The 24,503-nt window shown below is 46.3% G+C and overlaps 1 protein-coding gene across 1 annotated transcript in view; it reads right to left on the bottom strand.

Moving 5' to 3' along the window:
* plxnb2b (plexin b2b) overlaps positions 1 to 24,503 on the bottom strand; it is a 154,739-nt gene that overhangs the window by 109,834 nt on the left and 20,402 nt on the right. The window contains 1 exon segment of the mRNA XM_074634160.1: positions 12,390 to 12,576. The gene's annotated coding sequence lies outside the window, so the exon portion shown is untranslated.

Raw genomic sequence — 24,503 nt, 5'->3', positions numbered from 1 at the left:
AAGGGAGATTTGTCCAGTATTTAATACACTTATCAACATGGGAGTGGACAAATATGCTGCTTTATGCAAATGTATGTATATATTTATTATTGGAAATCAATGAACAACACATAACAATAACAGATATTGTCCAGAAACCCTCACAGGTACTGCATTTAGCATAAAACAATGTGCTCAAATCATAACATGTCAAACTGCAGCCCAACAGGCAACAACAGCTGTCAGTGTGTCAGTGTGCTGACTGGACTATGACTTGCCCCAAACTGCATGTGATTATCAAGTGGGCATGTCTGTAAAGGGGAGACTCGTGGGTACCCATTGAACCCATTTACAGTCACTGATCTGGAGGTCAGAGGTCAACGGACCCCTTTGTAAATGGCCATGACAGTTTTTCCTCGCCAAAATTTAGCGCAAGTTTGTAGCCTTTGCTACAAGCTAGTATGACATGGTTGGTACCGATGGATTCATCAGGTTTTTTAGTTTCATATGATGCCAGTATCTTCACTCTAGCTTTAAAACTGAGCCTGCTATAACCTAACCTTGCGTTAATGTGTTAAAGAAATTAGTGTGTTAAAAGAAATTCTTTGAAAAAAAAGATAAACTACTGATGAGAAGTTTGGTATATTTTGTTAAAGGGGTTCTGTAAGATATTCATTACGCATCGGTATCGGCACAGACACGCAGGTAGTGTTTTGGCACAGGACTCAAAAAATGTGCCGGCTTTATAGGACGGAGTAAAACATGCTCAGCATTTAAAAGCCTTTCTAATCGTAGCCTCCAGGCTCTGCTTTTGTGTCTCATAAAAGCCTGCGTTGACATGCATATGATCCGGATTGTCCCGGTGCTTGTAGACCAGATATTTAGTCATTAGGATTTTGTCATTGTAAATTGTGATGCTCGATTGGAACATGTGGGTTAGCGTTTCCATTTGGTAATGCCATTACTGGAGCAAAAGCTTCATTAGCATTACTGCGTGCAATAACCTCGACGAGGGATTTCCTAACCCAGATTTCAGCCACACCCATCCCAGGCATGCTGCCTCGGCATGCGCCCTCCTGGCAGATAAACAACACATCTGCCTCCTTGCTCTGATAGTTGTACATATATATTGTATGAACCACTGGAGACGAGACAGTTGCTGTTTGTATGTGTGTGGGAGAGCAGTGTATAGCATAGAGTGTGTGTGGGAAAATATTGTATTCCATGTGTGCAGGAAGCTCCAGATTGGTACAAACTGGCAGCAGAGCAACTCTTGGTCTTGCAGCAAGTTCTGGTGAGCGCGTGCCAATCCCACCTCACACAGCGGTGCGCCATGGGGGGCTGAACACTTCTACACTGTGATCCAATTAATTTCATCTCCGCACGCCACACATTTTGACATGCTAGGAGCGTAAGGAGAGAGGAAGTGGAGGTTTCGAAGGGGGGGTGAAGGTGAAGCGGTGAGGCAAGTGGGAATAACTGAGAAAAGAGGAAGTGGAAGGATGGGGTTGGGGAATCTCAGAATTTCCCGTATCGTGCGTTTGAGTTTCTGCACAGGGAAAAAGAAAATGCAATTACACGTGCCCTCTCAGCCTTTTCAGGCAAGTGTGGTGTGTAGAAGTGAGGGGGTAGTGGTGGGGTTTGTGCCCTGTGGCGGCCAGCGCTCCCATACTCTATGCTAATAGACGCTTGTTCTGCATTCTAACAAGCATTTGGTGGCGAGGGCTCTGAGTGGGGAGCGGCGGAGGGTGAGTGCAGAGCATCAGCAATGTAAAAGGGGAGGGGGGGGGGGGTCTGTCGCCTTGTGTCTCTGGAGATAGTAGGAGAATAATGAAAAACTCTGCTGGGACTTCAAAGAAAACGGCCGGTCATTTCCTGTGGTGATGGCTGATACGGGCCTACATGTTCAGGCAACAAGCACGCACACACTTAGTCACACATTCCTGCCAGCAATAACCCCGGCCAATGAACACCCCTTCCTTTGATGGTATAGCGGAGCCAAGAAGAAGGAGACACAAGTCTCTGGACGTGGAATAGATTTGAAAAGCCTTTGTGTGAGTTGCTGGCGGAACAATCTAAGTGCCTTAGCCACGGCCTCGGGGTCAACACTTACGCAATGTCGGTGTAACGCCAGAAACCAGCATGTGATGTTAACTATTTCTTAACACTTTAATGTTTACAGAGAATTCAAATCTGACACCAGCAACATGTGGCCAAAAATAACACAACATAGAACGTATAGAGGGCAATCAGACATGTAAAGACATAATCAGATATTATAGCAGACCGAGTACAAGTACTTACATTTGGGTACTCGCCGATACCGAGTACCGATACGAGTACTTCTCTGTGCCAAAAGACCCTCGTTAACAGCCAGCTGGAGCGTGTGAGCGACACATGGCAGGCTGGGGAGTCCCGCATACGAGGCGGTGCGTCGCGACCGGCTCTAGGTCGGCTTGGAAAGGCTCGGGGCGAAGGTGGATTTACAGCGCTCCCCACCCGGACCTCGCCGCACCGTGGACAAAGGGCTTGCTGCGCACTACCGTAAAGTAGTATCGGTGCCGTTATATCGAAGCCGTTTTGCGAGTACGAGTGCGAGTACATGAGCACAGTATCGGTGCATCCCTATTAGCAGTTATCAAATAACGAAAACGACCAAAGTTCATTGCCATGTTTGATTTAGATTTAAGTTCATTTACTTGAAGAAAACTGCACAATACATAGTTGGAGTTTCAACCCACATCCTCTAAAGCCACCCAACTGAACTCCTGTTTCTGGGATAATTGAAATGCTCGCTTGCGCTTCACCTCATAAACGTCATCTTTACCCGCTCGTGAGTGCCCGGTTGGTACTGTGCATGTACAACTGTCAACAGAGATGAGAATGAAGCGAGACGGCTCACTCCTGAGCTACATCTATCATCAGCTCCGGAAATAAAACTGTTTAATTCTTTTGAGTTTCTAGATTTACGAGCCCAACATGGCGTTTTACTTTCCCCTGGGCACTTGGGCAATCCTTACTGTTGAGCCCTGCAATTACATTTCAATTAGGTCTTCCAGTTCTAGTAATCTGGATTTGTTCATAGTGGCTCACTGGCACAACTTACTGGGATACCTGAATGGAGCAGAGCTATCATTAATATTGTTTGACCAGTCAAGACATCTATCGTGAAAAAGGACTATTAGGCTACTTATTCCACATCTCGATTCATGTAAATGGTTGACTTCTTCTTCTTATTATTATTTTTTCCATTACAGATATTCCCTAAAAAGTCTTTGGACTTTGCACCAACTTCTAATGTTTCTCTGGCTATAAACAATATGTTAGTCAGGTATCCGTCCCTCCTATGGATACACCGATACCAGTATCTGATATCGGGCCGATACGGACTCAAATAACTGGATCGGGTATCTATGAAAATGGGGTCGATTTATTCAATTCAATTCTATGTTTATATACATTATATACTGGAATTTTAATTCCTGTTTTGACCAATGTGTTGCTGCATTAAAAAGGTTTACACTGTAATTGTAATTCCTGTTCATTTTGAACATTTTTACCAAGTTGCTGGTGTATTACTTTAATAATAACAATGTTTGTTAAAATGTTTAAGTCAAGCCTGATGTTTCATTACACATGACAGAGTGATTCCAGTCACTTCCACACAGTGAGGCATACAGCTTATTGATTTAGGATTGTTATCGACTCGGTACTCGGTATCGGCTGATACCCAAAGCCCAGGTATCGCTATCGGGACTGAAAAAGTTTGATCTGTGCATCTTTAGTCCCTCCCTTCAATAATCTCCTCAGTGTTCCCATGATGCATTATACCACAATCGTTGGGAATGGCATGTCCAGTATTGTCTTTGTCAATAAACACAGCCTCCAACACAGCTCTATTCTGGTTATTTTTGTACCATCCCTCCTCTGAGGTCTCATTTAACTATTGTTAAATTATAGGCTCTAAAGATGATTATCACCAAATGCAGAAAAACAAACAAGAATAAAGAATGCAAGAATAAAAATAGGCAGTTCAGATGAGGCAAACTGTCTACAAAAATGCTGACGGAGATGTGTGTGTGTGTGTGTGTTGCTCATCTCTGGGTCAATACAGCCCGACATGTACAAACATGTAGAAGCAGCACAATCTGAGTGGTAATCTATGAGAGAAAGGGGGAGGGGGGGGTGGCCACGCTAACATAAACAAGCCTGCAGTTGCCATTTCTGGCCGATCCCGTTTCTTATCATATCATCTACTTGTGTTATGAAAGCCAGACTGCCCTGCAGGATTATTGTTATTGTATGCATGTGTGTGTGTGCACCCAGAAGCACATTCATGTATGTCTGTGTCTTTTTGTGCAAGTTACTGAGAGCACTCATGAGGCGGAGTGAACAAAAAACACACATCTGGTTCCATTCAGGATGCCGGGAATTCTTTTGCCTGCTCGGTTCAGATTACTTCCCGAGCCCCCACGCTGGCCGCGCAGGAGAGCAGATAAACTACGCCGCTCAACACAATGTCTCGCCTATTCAACACTGGAAGGGTGTAGGTTGACAAGGACTAGAGGTGAAGCTGAGTTTACAGGCGGGGTTCTGGGTGTAGAAGAGAGCCTCAGGCTATGCTATGCTAATTTATTGCTTCTCAACCATTGCAGACCTCTTCTTACAGTATGTGGAGCGGGGAGTGGGTCCTAAGGGAAGGGCACGTTATAGGTTCTGCCAGACTGCACAGCACCTTAATATGATCCTCAACCCCTTCCATTGATATCCACCGGGGAAAGCCCCAGCAGTAGAGGGCCAGCTCTGTAGAGATCCGGACCGGAGAGACAGAGATACAAGGTCAGGATACTCGAGAGCATTTGGTTAAGGCTGCACTGCAGCATAAGCAGGCCTGAACCGAGTGAGGAGAGCTGGAGAATGCATAGAGTTTCTGTTCACAGTCAGAAATCCAACTAAAGTAAACCGTGTTTACTGTTTTGCTGCAAGAGACCCTATGCACAGCAATACAATCAGGTCGTTCCGCGCAGTAATTCCTGAACGCCACCTCTCCTTTACATTTTACAGGACGCCCTCCGTCCAATTCCCCCCATATTCTCTTATCTCCCAGGTTTGACTGAATGATGTCTTCAGCCAATATCACCTCGTCTCCTCTGGTTCCCCGGGAGATGGAGTGCCGGTGATGTAGACGATTCAATCAGCGAGAAGTATAAGAGCAGATCACAGACAATACGCCGCGGCCCCATTACCCCCAGTCCTCGGTTACCGCTAGCGACGCTTAACTCGGGCCCCCACCTAATGGGCCATAATATCATTTTACGCCATGTTCCAGCTCTTTATACTAGCTCTAAATATAACTCTGTCGCCAAGGCACAATAAAAACAGATATATTTCTTTATTACTCCTCACGAAGCATATCACCAGATCTGAGCACCCCGACAAAGGAAACTAATATCTACAGGAACCCGCTCTTTTCCGTGGCTCATTTAGGGCAGACGCACAATTGTTATTGCATCGAGCTGTACTCTGCCGGCCTCACCTCCCCACGCCGTTCACTCAGAGTCTAATGGATGTTTTATTATAATCAAATGAATACAATGTCTTCACTATAAATAAGCCACTGAAAAGGCCATTTTCTCTGCCTCGCAATATGTTTAAATGTCCATCATGCCTCAAGCAACGAGGTGCCACATGTTTAATTCAGAGCCGATGCAATTTGCGTGTTGCGTGCTCCAGTATAGGTGAAAACAGCACCTCGTCTACCCTCTACTCACCCTCACGTCCCCGGGCTGCACCCTCCCAATCACCCAATAATCACACTTTCGTGCATAAAGTCATGCGAGTTCTACGGCAGGTTCATTACTTTGCAAGATAGCAGAAAGAGGAAATGTCACCTGGGTACTCCGCTTTTGAGGCCATTCACTTCCTTCATCTCGCGGGGCAAATGCTGTGCTTGTAAGTCTTGAGCCAGATGAGCAGAATTTCACTTCGGCGAGGGCGAGTTATTATCCACAACTAGGAATCATCCCCCTACACGGTATACGGTGCCATTGTCCTCTACCCTATAGTATATCATCAGGTCTGACCGGCCCATTTACACTACGGGGATCTGACAAGAGATGAGCGAACACTCGGGCATGAACGTGCGTGCTCGTGCTGGTGTGTGTGTGTGTGGCGAGGCGGAGCAGGAGGGGAGTTGGGGGAATCCAATCTCTCACACAGAGGAGCAGAGACAGGCGGGCAGATATGCTCCAGGCCCAGAATAACCCAGGCGGTATCCATGAATGAAATGACAGGATTACAGGGGTATTAGAAAACCTGCTGAGATAGTTGATAATGCTGTTTATGGTTGGGCGTCACACCGCTCGCAGGGGAAAAAGTCTAACTGTTTGACTAATGAAAAATATGGACAAGCTCTTCACACAGTCGCCAAACAGAACATTCAAGGCCAGGGGGTCCCCCCCCTCCGTTTACAGGAACGGGTTGGTGTTAGCTACTTGACGGACATTTACACAAATACTGACAATACCAACGTCCGCTGTAGGGGTGTCACCATTACGATTCTTCATCGGAAATCGATTGAAATTAGCTTCGAACAGACTGTCCAAAGCTCCGCCTCTGCCCTCGGTGGCAAACAGCGATCAGAGGAGAAAGAAAACAAAAAGAGAGGAGACAAACGAGCAGGGCAGTAAATGACAACAACACTATTTTTAGATCATAGCACACTTGTAATGCAGAAGGATTTATGTTTTGTTTTTGTAATGATTATGTACCGAGGTGGGTCACACAGATATTGAAAAGATGCAGCTTCTTATATTGTAGACTGCTGTAGTCAAATTTTTTAAACACTTTCTAAACAAGGCAAAAGTGAGCATGGCTCACATACCCCCCCGCTCACTGCGTGAACCCTGCTAAAGTAGGGCCAAAGGTTTTGCCCTTTTGGAAAAATTTCAAAAATGTTGGGCACCCTGGACTTCCAAAACCCCAAAAGGTACAACTAGACCACACTGTCAACCATCATACCAAATGTGAAGTTCATAAGTTAAATAGTTTTCGAGTTCTGCTTCGGAAACGAAAGTGTGGCAGTTTAGTTCTCTTTTTAAAGAAGAATTTGAAAGTGTAAATGACGGTAGTCAGGATATAAAACCATCAATCTGTTGATCTTTACCTACAAGACTCCGTAGTCCAACAACGATGTGTTGAAATCGAAAATCGAATCGAGGATTTGGAGAATCACGACACCCTTAGTCAGCTGTTTTATTGTGGATGAACCTCTTAAAAAATGGGGACGGCGAACATAAGCCCCCCCTATCCCGGTTAAGAATAGGATTATTGTTGTGTCAACAACCCCCATAGATAATAGTAATTACTGCCCTTGCTGCACCGCCATCAGACTGCAACTTTGCTAGCTGACAGCTTGGTCCTAATTACCAAGAACCACCAATTACTGGCTTCATTTCATTATTTATATTGCTCAGCACACCCAAATAAAAGAGACTTCAGTGACTCTGAGCAGTCACATCTCTGGCAGCTGCAGAGGAGCATCCAGAGGACCTGCTGAATCATTGTCTCTCGGTTGTTGTTTTTTCTCTGACAATATAATAGTCAGCATGCAAACACCACATTGTTATTGTGAAGAAAAATGAGTAAAAATAGGAAAATGAAGCCAACAGGGGGCTGCCTTTACTTCCTCTCTGCCAGCCACAGGAAGTAATTTGGCTGCAAAGGAAGTGCATTATCATCTCTTCCCACTTCTGCTCCTGCTCGTTTATCTGCCAACAGGGCTGCAGAATCGATTCTAAAAACATCAGCCCGGAGCCTTTAACTACTAAAACAGTTTGGATGTTGCATCCACATTCATATTTCACTCATTCCACTGTGAGATCTATGTTAGAATAATTGACTCGTCGGCTGCCATGTAAAAGATGCCTCCAAAACTAATAAAAAAAACAACAACGTAAAAACACAATTCTTTATCTGGTGAGTGGATTCAACCATCCGCACACACACATACACAGACTTTCGCAGATGTTTTCCATCACCCTCTGCTGCCAAGCGTCGTCCAGTGATGGCTGAGGAGGAGGGGAGCGGGGGGGGCTCTGGCGGGGGTGTGAAATTCTGCTATCCCCTGCTCCAGTGAATCCTGCAGGAACTTGGCAGATCATTGTGGAGATTTGTATGTCTGTGGATTTGATATGAAACTGTTTGAGAGGCTCGTCTGGAGTCTGTCTCTAATCGTGCCTCCCCTTAAAGTGGGCCTGGCTGTTTAGCTTATGTTCCCGTCGGCCACATTTCTCAGCCCCCCCAAAGGTGCAGATGGGCGATTAACTTGGCAGACAGGCCTTATACCATCGTCTGAAAGATAACCATTACAACACTTTGTTGCTCAAAAAAAAAAAAAGTATGCCTCCGAGTAAAGAAAAGCCCATAATCCTCAAATAGAGCAACCACACAAAAAGCACCTGTACCGTCTGTACAGATTTCTGCAATCGCACACCTTGTTGATTAACAAAAGGCTCTCTCTCGATTGATAATTCAGCGCAAATTCAACAAATCTGCTCAAACAGCAGCTCATGCTCAGCAAGCTGTAAAGCTATCACGTTCCAAAAGAACAAGCAGTCTCAAAAAAAATAAATGATTAAGTATGTACAAAAGGAATCTACCGTGGCGATCCAATGCGCTTAGCATTTAGATGACAGTTGCGCGGGGAAGGCTTTGTTTGCAGGGGCTGGAGTGGAGCAGTATATGTGGCCCGGAGGCCGGATCTGTTCCAACTGTGCCCTGGCAAGAAAAACGTTCAGCCCAGTCAGCCTCGACAGCTTGGATATTCGCAGGGGGCGATGGAAAAACTGGAGGGCTGCGGTACCACGTTGGAGTTGGGGGAGCTCGGAGGAGGAGCGGTGATGAGTCAGGAACAAGGTGTTTTGTATTATTTTGGTACCGGGAGGACGTGGCATTTGCCGTGTTCGATGAGCGAAACCAAACGTAGGCTGGTTGATGAGGGCCTTGTGTCTGTGTTGGCCTGCGGTGATTTAAGTTTATCATCTGGCAGGTTTGTCCGGAGGGGGCTAGGAGCATTTTTAACCACATTCTGAAGGTGTTAGTTTTAATGCCGGCGCTGCAATACCTTGCTTTGGTGATGATGAATTTTTAAACCCTGGAACTGAATTATGCATTTATCACCGCAGAGAAAACAGAAATTACTCTGTGGTTCATGACCAAAAGAATAATAAACATAGCATGACCATGAAGTTTTTTTGTTTTTTTTACGTTTTCTTCCTCGATGACCTTATTATAGCAATGAGCTTTAGATTACATGACTCGTTGTCATTTGACAAACCATTTTCAGTTTCCATAGATCACTAGACATTAAAGTCAGGATCATCACTCTGATTTAGTGCGACAAATGAATTATTCACTCTCATCTCTGGGGGTGAATAGTTAAATTCTGACTAATTTCAAATATCATAGAAAGGACTTTTTGATGTTGGACAGCTTCCTCCTCACTTGATTAACCTGAACCAACTTCAAAAAGTGCCACAGTTAGCGCTCCGCCGTTGGTAATATTCTAAACAAACTGTGGAGCCTTTTTCAAAAACTATTTTTTCTATGGGCTTCCTCTTTGAAATATTATGTGTCAAAGGTATTGCTATCCATTAAATGGTCTTATTTACCTTTTCCTTCAAAGAAACACATTTATAAAAGGGAAACTAAACGAGTATCTCACACAAGAATAAGAGTGTGGAGCCGTGCGGCTGCCTGCATTGATTAACGTTCAAAGTATCTAAAAGTAACACGGCAGATAAAAAGGTCAGTGTCGCAAAAACAGCCGCTAAAAAAAAGGACAACAAAAACAAGAGATCTGTTTGCTCTTGTGCATCCAAATTCATTCATCCCCGAGAAGCCTCTTCGCTCCGGGGTTGTGCCAAGGCAAAGCCTCATGGGAGAAATGATTGACACCTCCTAATCCTCATGGATACCAAAAAGCATGTCATTACCATGACATTTACACCATCTTCTGGGATGTGAGATGAAGCGTGGGAACAACAAAGGGATGAAAACGGTGAACAAAACTCTAAAAATAGGACGTGTGAATTTTTAATGTGCTGTGTTTTGGGTCACGAGTGGAGCTCCAGTCTCCACCCAACTTCTATTAATTCAGCACAGCAAGAGAACAACCACCTGGGGTAGCCCACATTTCAAATGAGCCACATTTGAGTATATCTTTAACACCAGCGGGCACGCTAGCGGGCATACTGGAGGAAATGTGATGGAAAGTGGAGCATAAGAGTTGTGACCTAAGCAAGCAGCTGATTATGGAGAAGATGAGTGAGAAAAGGAGTTGTCTGTCAAGCTAAGCCCTTCACAGATGGACGAGTGTGGCACACTTAAGGAACCGACAAGTCCGGAGGCTCTGTGGCAGCTTTGGGTTTTAAAGTACACCACAGAAACCGTTTAGGACCCAAATACTGTATATCATGTGCAATTATAGGTCAATATAGGGATGTCACGGCGAGGACATTTTCCCACTGGTTAATGAACTCGTGACAACACCGGTGTTACCGATTATACCGGACATTTTACAAGAAAATACGGCGCTCAATATCTGTAGAGCGAGGCTGCAGGTTTCCACCTGGAGCTGATGCTCCAGCTGTGACCGCTCCGTCCTGCGCAAAGCAATTACCTCATTAAAGGGACTCTATGTAAGAATCAGAAATGTCTTGTTAACAGCGACACCTGTGGCCGTTAAGTCAACGAAAAAAGTCAGTGTCCTGTTGCTGGCGCTTGTGCTCGCTCTACATAGACATGAAGGAGCATCGCTCAAAACAGTGAGGCGACACACGTCAGCTAAAAGCACAATATCACTCTATATTTCAGCTGCTTGGCAGTAATGTTAGCTGACCAGACGAAGGTCTCTCCATGAATCAATGCTGATCCTAGTGTTGGCTTTTCCTGCCTCAGCCTCCCGACCGCGGCCGGAGGGAACGGGGGAGACGCCGGAGTTTTGGTCGGAGACGATAACGTTTCTCGCTGCGGATCCCCGTCACTTCACAAGACACGGGAAACCTCTGTTGGTCTGGAGGAGCTGCAGCAGATGTGTTGATAACACGCCGCTGATACACAAAAATAAACAAAATGGGTTTTATTTCTATAAAAAAAAAGCAAAACAACATCAGGGGCGGTGGGCAAGTTATGTAATTGGCGCGTGCCCGCCACCGTGTGACACCGGTAACACCGGTAACACCTGTAACACCGGTAACAATGACTACCTCGGCAAGCCTAGTTAATATTCCTCACCTTTTCATTCATCTCACCGACTGAGTGAATCACAGTAAAACATGGTCGTTTTTCCACTCTGAGTGAAGTATGAACAGAAGAAGCTTTTTACAACTGTCTATATGAAACGATTAGAGCAGCAGTTAATTGCTGGGGATCTTCATTTAATGAGCACCATGAGCAAATTTAATTACTTGCAGCCCCTCAATAAACAAGCACAGAAACCTACTGGTGTGCAAATAAACTTCTGACAGAGTATAACTTATCCTAAGCTGTAGGCCAGGACTTGACTTATAATTGGACCATTGTTTCCTGACACACAAACACACCGTGTTGACCATTTACTAGCCAGCAATGTTCCACTTCTATGAGCGTAATAACAAAAAGCGTTTTCATTGGTGTGCTGTGGCACTTGGGGGCTAACCCCTCGCCCGTGTATCTCCCAGGTGGGACGGTCGGCTATCTGCTAGGCAGCAAAAGCTATTGCCTCGCTCCCTTCCCTCCGCTCTGCACACCCTATCTGCTCGGTCCGCTCCCCAGAGCTCACTATCGCCCTGCTACCTCTACTCTTGTACTGACAGCCAAACAATGGGAGCCAGGACTGCCTTAACGTTATAGAAAGTGGAGGCTCGACTAATTAGAGGCACCCCCACCACCTCTGTACGCCGTCGCCTCCAACTCCTCCTGTTAACTCAGAACAGTGTGATATAGCTTGGCCAGGGTTGGGACTGTTGGGTCCGTCGTGAGAGAAATAGGGGCTGGAAGTTGTTGTTTTTTTCCCTCTGGCAGCTGGCCAATGGGGGACCGTAGTAATTGCCCGAATCCCACTGTGGCAAGTGAGGAGAAAGAGTGTGAGGGTGGTAGAAGCCAAGGGAAGTGAGAAAATGCTGGGACCAAGTGGAATGAAAGTCTAGCAATAAAAAAAAAAATACAGACACGGAAAGACTTTGAAAAATGAGGCACAAAAGATAAATGTTTGTGAGAAGAAACAGGGAATGACACGCGGGACAAGTGATTCAGAGGAAAGCTGGAGCCTGAGGACTCTTCGTTGTGTGAAACTAATACAAGTAGAAAGAAAAACTGGACAAAGTACAGGCAGTGTAAGTGAAAATAGAATGACCTCGGGTGCTACTCACTAGGGAGAGGCAGACAGGGGTGCAGTGAGCGTCTTGGCTGTTGGAGTGGAACAGAGTAGGGTGCAGCGGCGGCTGCACAGAGGGCCCTCGCTGGACACTTCAATCACAGGCAGCCGGAGCCCCGGGCAAACTTGGCCAATTAGCCGCACACTGCTGCTGACCCCCAGCTTCATTAAGGGCCCGGGCTCTGGATAAGGGGAGAGAGGGAGAGAGAGAGCAAAGCATCAGCACTGGCCAGGTTTGAGACACATGCATTTGCAGGCGCTAGAGGTGAAGCTCAAGGTTACAGATAAACACAATCAACAGTGAGAGCACCCTACATGTACACGCTCGCCATATTGCACTCCCACCTCCCTCTGGGTTTACACCCCGCAGCGAAAGGTGGTGGTGATGGAGGGGGGGGTTATAGCACCGGGGGCGAGAGGGCGTAGATGCCCCCTCTCCCCAACACCGCTGCACTGACAGCAACAGGTGTGGTGGCCAGCAGACATGCAATTACCAGGCTGAGAATCTGCTCTTTGTGACAGAGACAACGGCAGATCAGAAGGGAAGATCACAGCTAGAGGGGGAGAGGAGAGGCGAGGAGCGAGGTGGGAGGAGAGAGGAGAGGCGAGAGACGAGGAGGAGGAAGAGAGGAAGATATAGACTACTGAAAGTCCCGGGAGAGGAGGCAGAGAGAGAGAGATTTCTAGTCCGCTCTTTTCATCGCAAATCCCTCGCTGGTAGAGCGAAAAAACACAGATCAAAAACCAACACATGCAGTCGCTATGACACACCTGTTGTTGTGCAGTAGAAATACAAATGTACACACTTTGGTGGTCTGGAGAGACCTCGCATACATGTATGCACAACAATGAGACAAAGGAGAGGGTAAACTGACAGCATCCTATTTCAATTCAGATTGGGTGGGGCTTTGTGGGTGCTTTGGGACAGGTTGTGCTCAATGAGCCCTGACAGAAAGACTGTTTGGTATATGCGCGTGTGTGTGTGTGTGTTTGTCTGCATTACAAGTGTGTACATCCACATGGGACCTGTGTTTGCATCAGCCTTGTGATGGGAGCCTCGGCGGTGCTCCAGGGTGGGTGTAGTAGCAGCAGCAGCTTCATGCTCTTCTTTCCCTCATTTTCTCTGCTCTCCCTCTCCGATTACGGAGCCTTCGATCAGGCCAAAGTAATGTTTGCGTGCTTTGCCGCCAGTGTAGCAATAAGTGCTGTCAGAAACCTTGCATGCTTGGGTGGAGAGGAGATACTGGCCCTTTTCTTTAAAACAAGCCAAGGATAAAAGATCAATGGTCCAATTCAGGCCATGAATTGGAGGGAAAAGTTCACAAACATAGTGGGAGATTATGAGAGGGAGATGCATGTGTGGATGGGGGGGGCGGGGGAGCGGAGAGCGAGGGGGCATCTAGCTCATCTGTGCGCTAGTGGCTTATTGATCGGTGGAGACACACAGCTCCCAGCCATTCATCACAGGCCACTCAGGCCCTTAGATAACTCCTATGATAGTGCCCTGCTACTGAGCAGCTGCAACTGGCCATATCCATTATCCTTCAAAGTGAGCCCCCTAGCCTGGGAACAGGCATGGTGGGGCTGACAGGCTGGAATGGAAATGGAAAAGACCGGGCCTGTGGTTCGGAGCCCGAGGCTCAGGCTATAATGTATACAAAGGCAGGAGGCTGGGGTTGAAGGGCCAGGGTTTTTATGAAAAATGGCGCTCCGACAGCCAGAACAGAGATGAGAAACTGTCTGTTTGCACCAGTTGGAGAGGGGGGAAAAAATGTGACGGCGCTATTGTTTCCATTTCTCGGCCAAACAGTATTAGCAAAGCTGTTTTATAGCAGATAGCACACAAACCATCCGAGCGACAGGCAGCTCTGAAAACTGCTGAGTGGCTCTGTATGTGTGTGTGTGTGTGTAAAGAGAATTCCCAGATTGGGCAGGTGGGGATCAGCCATAATGAGCCATGCAGGGAGAGAAGAGAGGGAGGGGGGTCGCAGCGAGGGCAGAAAAAAAAAAGAAAGGGAGGAGGCCAAAGAGCGAGGGAGAAAGACAGAGTGAGAGTGATGGAGACGGGCTCAGCGCCAGAGACAAGGCCCCAAAAGAGCAATTACAGGAGCTCCAGAGAAGGTGTAGGCCCGGCCCCCAGGCAGAGTTTCACACAGAAACAAAGCCTGGCCAGACATCATGTACTCACAAACACACACAGGAAACACACACACACGCCGTGATCTAAGAAAAACTTCTGATGAGCAAAAGACAGAGATGGACAAAATAGAGAGGTGAAGTCCCGCCCCTTCAGGTGGACCACCGTGGGACCTTATATTGGAAAAAATATAAACGGCCACGGTAGTCGGTGTTACTGGTGTTACCCGGTGGTCAGGCACACACTGATTACATTACCTACCCACCGCCCCCACTGGCGTTACGCTTTTTTTATATAAATAAAACCCATTTAGTTCACTTTGGCGTATCAGCATTGTGTTATCAACACATAGTCGGACGACGGACACTACAAAGTGAAAGTGTCTGCTCCGTACAGAATCTTAGCACTGAGCAGCAGGTGTCAGATTTCACACACACACACACACACACACACACACACACACACACACACACACACACGGGACAAGAGAGAGTTGCCAAAAGTGCCTATTTGGCAATATTTCAGATTTAAACCCAATGCTATGAGGGAACTGGGGATGCTAATTTTGAAAAAGTTTCTTAAAGGTCACATATTTTACTCCATTTAAACAAGTTATTATAGGTCTCAGACACCTCCAAACCATGTCTCTGAAGTTTTTTTTTCAAAAAAACAATCAGATCATGCATTCCAGCATGTCTCTATAACCTCTGTTTCAGCCCATTTCCAAAAGTGCTGATTTCTGTGTCTGTAGCTTTAAAGGTCACATATTATGCTCATTTCCAGATTCATAGATGTATTTTAATGTTGCACTAGAACATGTTTACATGCTGCAATGTTCAAAAAAACCTTTATTCTTCTCATACTGCAGCCTGAGTCTGCCTGCCTCAGAGCCTAATTCAGCCTCTGTCTGAAAACCCCTGATTCACAGCCTGTCTCCTCCCACTTTGCTCTGATTGGTCAGCGTTTTCTGTCAATCAAACGTCCTCAACAACACAGCGTCACCCTCCCCGCCCCCCTCACAGTCTGAGAGCAGGGAGAGAGAAGCAGAGAGTAAAATAAACTACTTTAAAGTTTATAAACCAGAAACTTCACCCAGCGCACGTTACCGGAGGAATCTGATCAGAAATCGGCGACACATGATGAACATCTGCGGTCCAGATTCCAGGTTTTCCTGACGGTTTCTCTCAGGTAAATAATGCTGTTTATATCTCTGTTAGTTAGCTCAGTGTTTACCTCATGCATCAACTCTGTAAACCGTAAACATACACTCTGTTTTACGTCTGTCTTTACAGATCCATCTGTGAGAAATGACCGACAGAATCATCCCAGAGGAGAGCAGACAGCTGAGAGCAGATAGCTGAGAGCAGACAGCTGAAAGCAGATAGCTGAGAGCAGACAGCTGAAAGCAGATAGCTGAGAGCAGACAGCTGAGAGCAGACAGCTGAGAGCAGACAGCTGAGAGCAGACAGCTGAAAGCAGATAGCTGAGAGCAGACAGCTGAGAGCAGACAGCTGAGAGCAGATAGCTGAGAGCAGACAGCTGAGAGCAGACAGCTGAAAGCAGATAGATGAGAGCAGACAGCTGAGAGCAGACAGCTGAGAGCAGACAGAGCAGACAGCTGAGAGCAGAGAGCTGTGAGCAGACAGCTGAGAGCAGACAGCTGAGAGCAGACAGCTGAGAGCAGATAGCTGAGAGCAGACAGCTGAGAGCAGATAGCTGAGAGCAGACAGCTGAAAGCAGACAGCTGAGAGCAGACAGCTGAGAGCAGACAGCTGAAAGCAGATAGCTGAGAGCAGACAGCTGAGAGCAGACAGCTGAGAGCAGACAGAGCAGACAGCTGAGAGCAGAGAGCTGTGAGCAGACAGCTGAGAGCAGACAGCTGAGAGCAGATGGGAGATACAGAGCTAACCCGTTAGCATGTAGCTACATGCTAACGGGTTAGCTACATGCTACCGCTATGACACGGTGTGTAAACACAGCGACCATCAGGGTGGAAAATAGAAGATGTGAAACAGTAGTCAGTTCATTATTTCTGCTAAAAGATAAATGTATGGAAGATCAGAGTAATGGTATATTATTTACAGTAGTAGCTGTCTCTGTGTTACCATGACTACAGACCACCGGAGCTTAGCTTACCATAGTTTACCAGAGCTGAAGACTTTCTCCTGCACCATGTTAACATAACTAACTAACAGGTGAGATGATTACAAATGCTGTGAATAATTAATATTGTCATCTGTCAACTCAAATAAAGTTTGACTGTGAAACAGAAATGTGTTGTGTTGCTTACAAGTCACTATTTACTACCTGTAATCTGCTACATGCATGACATCAAATATATATAATATATAAATATCATCTGTTTAAACAGTGTAATTACATAAAGCCTTTGTGAAAGAACATGTTATATTTAGATGATGGGAGTACATGAAGCCTGTTCTGCTGGTTGCAGACTAACTGTAGGAGCTACTTTGCTCAAGTTCGGTTGAGGAGGAGAGACAGTGACGCGCTGTGGGGCGGGGTCAGCTACTGAAGGTTCTGCTCTGGTTCGACCAGGAAACCCTTACATGGCTAATTTTCAAATGACGTCAGAAGAAAAGAAAAGCTGCGCAGCGTTGTTTCGACACCCATTTCCGGACAAACGGAGCAGGAGAAAAAGAGAGAGGATGGTCTTTTATGATACTATGGTGACTTGTAGACACACTGGGGACAGATATTGATGTTTAAAAGACATGGAAAAGTGCATTTTGCATAATAGGTGACCTTTAACCGATAACTGACCCTCGTTAACCGATTATTAACCGTTAACCGACAAGATTTGTGCCTCGCATGCAGCGGTGCGCCAGCTGCAGTGTATGATTACAACAGACAACTGAGTCTCCAGTTCAGCGTCCGGGAGCGTTAACTTAGCAGATAGATAACTTGGATGCTGCGTGTAGTGTCGCGGACATGCAGCCACTTTCCCAGTAAAAGTCTCAAATGCACATTTAGTTTAGTTGTTAGCTGTGTGTCTGCCCGGAGTAACGATAGCGATCGTCCGATAAACAGTGTGTGTGTTTGTGCTACGTTAGCATCTGTAGCTCTGCTGGTAGCTTCGTGCTCCCCGTAGTCACACACATACAGTCTGTCAGCGCAGGGAAAGTTCATTGAGTTTTCGACAGACATGGTGTTCTAGTTGTGAACATAGGTGTTTACACTTTATTTGTCAGTGAATAAATGCTACGAGGCTACAACTCCTCCGCTCAAGCGAGCTATAGACGGGAGCCGACTTCCTGTATCTGTAACGCCGGCTCAGACTCTCTTAAGGTGGACCAGCTTTTCCCCTTAAAGTGACGAGTTTTTCTCAGCTTTTTAATTAATTATTAACATTTCTCTTAACCCTTTTAACCGATAGCGTTAATCGGTTAAAATGCTTAATGTCGGTTAACGGTTAAATATTCTCTATAGGAGAAGGTATGTGGAAGTCAAGACGGAAGGAAGCATGAGGTGGGATTCTGTTTAAACTGGGATCACCTCAATCCAAAACATCCCCAAGCTTCACTCCCCGACATGTGTTCAAAGCAACATTCTGTTCTGGTCGAAACCTGTTCCCTTAACAGCGGGGCCCGAAACAAAAGCTGAAACTCCGGGGCTGAGGTCAGTGTGAGCAAAACTTTCAAGTCGATTGTCCTCCATGTGGTGAGGGCTAAACAACACTGAAAAGTCTGGACAGCCTCGCACTATGGTGCCCGTCACGAATACGAGTCCGAAATGGTTTGTGAAGGCAACTGTTTCTGCCCCCCCGACACACCACCACCACCACCACCTCCACCACTTAAAGGAGAACGACAGGCTGGAAAGAACAAGCGAGAATGATGGGAGGAAAAGAAAGAGAGATGTGCAAACAGATAAGGGGGAGGGGAAATTAAATTAAGAGAAAAGTTCTCGCGCACCGGTATGCACCATTGATTTCCTATTCTCTTGGAAACATTTAATGAGCTTAAATAGGAGCCTCGTTTGACACTGCCACGGTGACTCGGAGGAGCCTCCCAGTGAGAGGAAATCGTTCAGCAGCTGTGACGGCTACCGGAGGGGGGTGGAAGACGGAGAGGAGGTGGAGGTGGAGGAGGAAGAGGAGGGAGGGAGGGTGGAAGTGAAGGTTGTAATGCCAAAGCAAGAGATGTGTGCAAGACAGATGTTGGATTATGCTCGGGAAATGGTCCATGGGCTGCATTACTTGCCTACTTGTCAATGAGGAGGAATGAAGGATGAAGGATGAAGGAGATTACCGGGAGAGAGGCAGCCGGCGGAGGCTAAAGGTGGTCTACGTCAGCCAGGCTGCCTACTGTAGTTATGTAGGTGCTTACCACTCACAACAGGCACTCATTATAACCCAACACTGTCCAAACTGATTGACAGCTACTGCTCCGCGGCGGCGTTTCACCTCATTACTTCCTGGATGACCTCCCTGTGAGGTATTCAACAGATGCCTATTGCTCGGCGGCGGCCATCTTGTTTTCTCTACCCTTTCCCTGCTCTCTCTTTTCTCCGTCTATCGGCAGCGAAAACTATTGTCACTTCAAGAGAGCAAAAGTCCTGAGGCGCTCCGCTGCTCGCTGCCGCTGATGAGGGCCCACTGGGAGCCATCGGCAGCCGCTTTATGAAGCCGTCTGACAGAGCGAATGGACTCAGCGTCCCGCCACCTTTTGCAGGCAATCATGATAATAAGTGTGGAGTCGTCGGGCATGGCTGTACACTGGCTCCGCAGGGGGGCCTCTCCTCACCGGCTGATGGGTGCAGTGGTGTGTGTGTGCGGAGGAGAGGGGGGGGGGGGGAGCGAGTGTGTTTAGGGCTGAAAAAGAAACTGATTTTATTGAATTTATTACTTTTAATAATCCTCTAAATCCAAACGAATTAAACTGAGAACAGCTACAACAACACCAGACTTAAAAGGACCAGTGTGTAACATTAACATTTCATCTATTAGCAGAAATAGAATATAATATTCATAACTATGGTTTCGTTATTGTATAATCACCTGAAACTAAGAATTGTTGTGTTTCTGTTAGCTTAGAATGAGCCGTTTATATCTACATAAGGAGCAGGTCCTCTTCACAGAGTCCGCCAAGTTGCACAGGAAGGACAAACCAAACACCGGCTCTAGAGAGAGCCTTAGGCTTCCCTGTGTTACCTGAAGGCCACCGAAGCTCGTGAAACTGCAGTAACGTGAGCCGCAGAGTGCAAAACCGTGGTACCGCCAGCCGCCGTCCAACTCCTTTGCTCCTAAAGTAGTGTTATAATGGTGAGGATGGCCTCTGAGCGAGGCGAACAGCGTTACCACAGTTTTGCACTCCCCGGCTCGCGTTAACGCAGTCTTTGAAAGGGAGGAGTGAGCGGAGGAGTACTCAGCTGGTTGAAATCTGCAACCACGACGCTAGATGCTGCCAAATCCTACACACTGTCCCTTTAAACCAACCACACAGTCCAGTCATACTGTAAATAATCAGGACAAACATATCTGCAGTAAGCCAACACAAAAAAGGAAGAATGCGCCGCTATAAGAAACATCATCAGCAAGGTCAATCTGGCACTTTATCATGATTTAGTGTTGAAATAGAGACACTAAAGATTTGATGGACAATTACTCAATTATTCATTCTACAGAAGATTCATTGAAAACACTTTCCATTATCGATTTAATATTTCATGTTATAGAATATTTGCAGCATTTCTCAGTCTTTTAAAGGACCAGTGTGTAACATTTAGGGGGATCTGTTGGCAGAAATGGAATATATAATATTAATAACTGTTTTCTTTAGTGTATAATCACCTGAAAATAAGAATCCTTGTGTTTTTGTTACCTTAGAATGAATCTTTATATCTACATAGGGAGCGGGTCCTCCTTAACTGAGGACAAACAAACACTTGGCTCTCGAGAGGGCCATTCGCGTTTTCACGTTTTAGAGTTGGCCACCGTAGTTCTCCTACACGCTTGGTACACGGGAGAAGTTTAAGTTGGTTGCAATCCGCAACCTCGCCGCTAGATGCCACCAAATCCTACCCACTGCACCCTGAAAGTGGCAGTAGTCAGTATATTTTTTGCATCATTGGGAAGAAATTCCATAATAACCTTTCATCATATTATAATTCAAGTGATAACTTGACTTCTGCTCCTCCTCATGGCTCTGTTATCAGGCTTTAGAACATCTAGCCCGTGACGGGAGACTTTGACCAATCACAGGTCATTTCAGAGAGAGAGCGTTCCTATTGGCTGTGCTCCGGACTGGCGTTCCTTCAACAGATTTCACAATGGCGGCGGCGTCACAAACTTTCTCATGTTCCAGCTAAACCGTACACTACAAGATGATTCTGAGAACATCTGAGGAGAGAAATAGGCATTAACGTAACAGAATATTGATTCATATTTGATCAGCGCTGCCTAGTTTGACCGTTTGGTTGGAGTTCGCGAGTGATTGACAGCCGGCTCTCATAGACGGCAGCTGGACAGCAGACCTCAGATCAGCTCTTACTGCTTGTTTTCCTCTGGTCTGTGAAATCTTGCAGATGCCGTTAGGAGCACCGGAGGACACAGAAGAACATGATTTTTCTTTGTTACCCGTTTCATGTACTACTGTCACGATATAGCGACCGTTTTATAAAAACAACTTTTTTTAAATCATATTTGCTCTAATCTCTAAACTGATTAATCACTCCAAAAATAATCAATAGATAAATTATTTTGTAGCCAAAATATAGATTGTAGGAGGATTTATAGTCCAGCCTAGAGTTTGTGTCTGTATAAATGCAAAAGAGTTACACCGTACTTTCCATACCTTTAGGAGGACTGTGAACAGAAAACATGATGACCAGCTCTTAATGACTGAGTGCAGTTATGCTAATGTGCATGTAAACACGCTAATAAATATGTGCATGTGTAATTTGCTGCTGGTAAGTGGTTAAGCATAAATATTTCAAGGGTCCCTGTCTCTGCTTTTAACTCAGCGAGACATGTTTTCTGGTTTCCAGCAGCTTTGAAATTCCACCAGTGTCTGTTTCATGTATTAGCAGGTCAGAAAGGAGTTCCTTCAGTTCCTGACCCCAGTTTTTTTTCTCCCCCTTCAACTTTGGCTCAGCTGCAGAACGGAGAACGGCTGGCTTGTACCACCTCTGAGTATCTATCCAGACAGATGCATAGTAAGCAGTGCTGTAGCCAGAGAGGGTGTTTGGCACAACTGGCAGCAGTGCTGAGACCATGTTTAGTTGGGCTTTCATGTGTGACTTGCAGCAGCAAAAAAAAAAAGTTGTGCTGAAGGAGTTTTTTTACGAAAATTAATCTTGGGCTGAAACAATCATGTGATCCTCTGGTGATTAATTACGGTGAAAGAAAAACAGACGAGACTGCCCTTTTTTCCAGCAGATACACATAGGCGTGCACACACACACATACCAAGTATAGCTGGAAGTGACTAACAGCTGCATAAGGACGACAACTTGGGAAAGGCGTAGTGGTGAAGTGTCCTACACTGCTTTCTCCGGTGTCCCCAGCTGTCACTTCCACCATTCTTGCTCAACATAGTGCCATCGAGAAACAATTTTTCACTGGAAACTGCCGTTGCTCTCCGCAGGAATCCATAGGCCATCATCTATACGACATTCTCTGAATCATTTACACTGGCCTATATATAGCCTGTGGAGAAAAGGTCATTATTGAAACAGAAAGCTATATTTCATAATTGCACTACCACGCTTCTATCCCCTCAGTGAAATTGGCTCTCTAGAATATATTCTCTCTCACTCTACTCCATCTCTCTTTATCTCCCTCTCTTGTCTGTTAGAGAGGGCGATTTTGACAGGCCGACTGTCTCTCCTGATGCAATAACCACCCTCCATTTGTATCTGAGGAGGGTGCATTAACTAGACAGCGTAATCAGCCCGCACAGGAAAAAGGCAGCAAGCCTCACCAACCGGCTGCTTTTTACCACTCTTTGCTGTAACAGCATGCCATTACGCCACAATTAGCACAGCGCACTCTGGGAAAAATAACCCCTCGAAAGACCTTTAGCCAGCTGAGTGCGAGAAACAAGGCGACTTTCATCCAAAGTCCACTGTTGCTCTAAACACTCAGGAGGAGTATTCTTATTCGATTATGGTGAAGGCAAAAGGACTTTAGAGTAGACTATAAATAAAAAAGCTCACAGTGCCATGGGACAACCTGATACCATTGACATGTTACGGTAGAAGATTTTCAACTAACGGAAAAGGCTTATCGCCAGACACTTCAGACGGAGCATAATTCATCTCAAAAGGCAGCAGGCAAAAAAAAAAAAAGAACATCAGAAAGCGCTGCCTTATCATAAGTGTATGCACTTTCCAAAACAGGGAAGTGAGTTTTGTTGAAGTACCCCTGTGGTGAAGGTGCACTTCAGGTGAATGCGTTCATCCAGCGTAGGATGCAGCCCGAGAAAGCTAAGTTCAAGCACGCACAAACACATTCCCTCCCTCAGGGCTTGGGAACAATAAAGAGAAATGCGTGTCCCCGTGGTCATTTGTGGCGTGCTGGCAGTGGACAGACGCAGATAAGAGTTTGGATTGGCGGAGGCTGACACGCTGTGATTATCTCCCGCTGCCGGAATTGACCGTACATCAATCCAGACGAGCCGAGAGGACCGGGGCCGGCCGACTCAATTGTTGCCCGAGACGAGATTTTTATGATTCAATGACCTCGAAGAAAAATGTGTCAAGTGTTTCAAATGTGTTGTCGTACAAGCGCAGTCGTGCATTGTGATTCAGATTCACAAACACTCATGAAGAGACGGGAAAGTGCAAGCCGTCTCAGAGGTACAATCACTAGCACATGTTATCACGCTACGTCTGCACACACACACACGGCTACCACCTGACTTTACAGGGCTCCCTCTCAAGTCCCAGTCTGCCTTCCTGGCTCTCTCACCACCTTCCCCCTCACCTCCTGCTGTGTGTTCTGGACCTGAAACCAAGTCCATATACCGGAGTGAGCCACAGGAGAGATGGAGGAAGGGAAGGAGCGAGGAAAGAGAGAGAGAGGGAGGGAAAGTGTCAAGAAGCACATTCTTTCTGCTGAGCGCCATCTGGAAGTGGAAAGGTAGATAAACAATGACGTGAGCCGCATCCCATCTCCCTGCTAAAGCCCGAACAGACACACACACACATGCTCGCCACAATGCATGAGCGCCATCGCCACCGATCCTGTGCGGCGCGCCAAGCATTGTCAGGGATTGGGTCTTATCAATCATTGGCCAGATACTGAGCAGCAGCGTGAGGCAAACAAAGGGAAGGGGAGAGAACAGAAATGGAGGGGAGCTGCAGGCGACAATGAGAAACACAAATGAGACGATGGCTGGGAGCCACCCGTCCACGCGGCCCGGACCGACTCCATTTAATCTGGTCAAGTCTGCCCCAAAAAATCAAAGCAATCTCCTCTAGTGAGCTGACAGAGGAAGGAATCAGACAGCCAATCCCACCCAAAAAGGAAGTTGCTGTGGAATTGAATGAGGGGGTATGGGGCTGTGCTGCATTGTGCTAGGCATGCAGACTATTACGGCTGGGGAACTCTCCTTTATTTAAAAAAGTCCATTTGCATTCACTCAGCTTGCGAGAGGAGCTCGGGGGCAACGTTAGCTGCCGCTCCTGCTGCTTTTGAATTCCTCACTATCTTTTTTTTTCGACCCTTCTGGCATGCAATATATCACAGTAGTAGTAGGAATCTTTATTATCCCTTATGGGGAAATTGTCCTTGTAGTAAGTCAGTGATAATAACAAAAACAATATCCATACAAATACAAAAGCGTAGAAAGTTGAAGAATGATGAAGAGCAACAGCTGGAGCAACAGCCGGAGGGATGCTCCCCGTGGATACTACGCCTCTTGGGGACACCCGGCCCTAAAAGAGTGCTAGACTAGAGTGAGACGTATAAAGGCCACAGTGGGGATGACATGAAGGAAGAGGGCCAGAATG

This window comes from Sebastes fasciatus, chromosome 4 (genome assembly GCF_043250625.1).
Source record: "Sebastes fasciatus isolate fSebFas1 chromosome 4, fSebFas1.pri, whole genome shotgun sequence".
NCBI classification, from domain to species: Eukaryota; Metazoa; Chordata; class Actinopteri; order Perciformes; family Sebastidae; genus Sebastes; species Sebastes fasciatus.
This window is presented reverse-complemented; position numbering and strand designations above follow the sequence as displayed.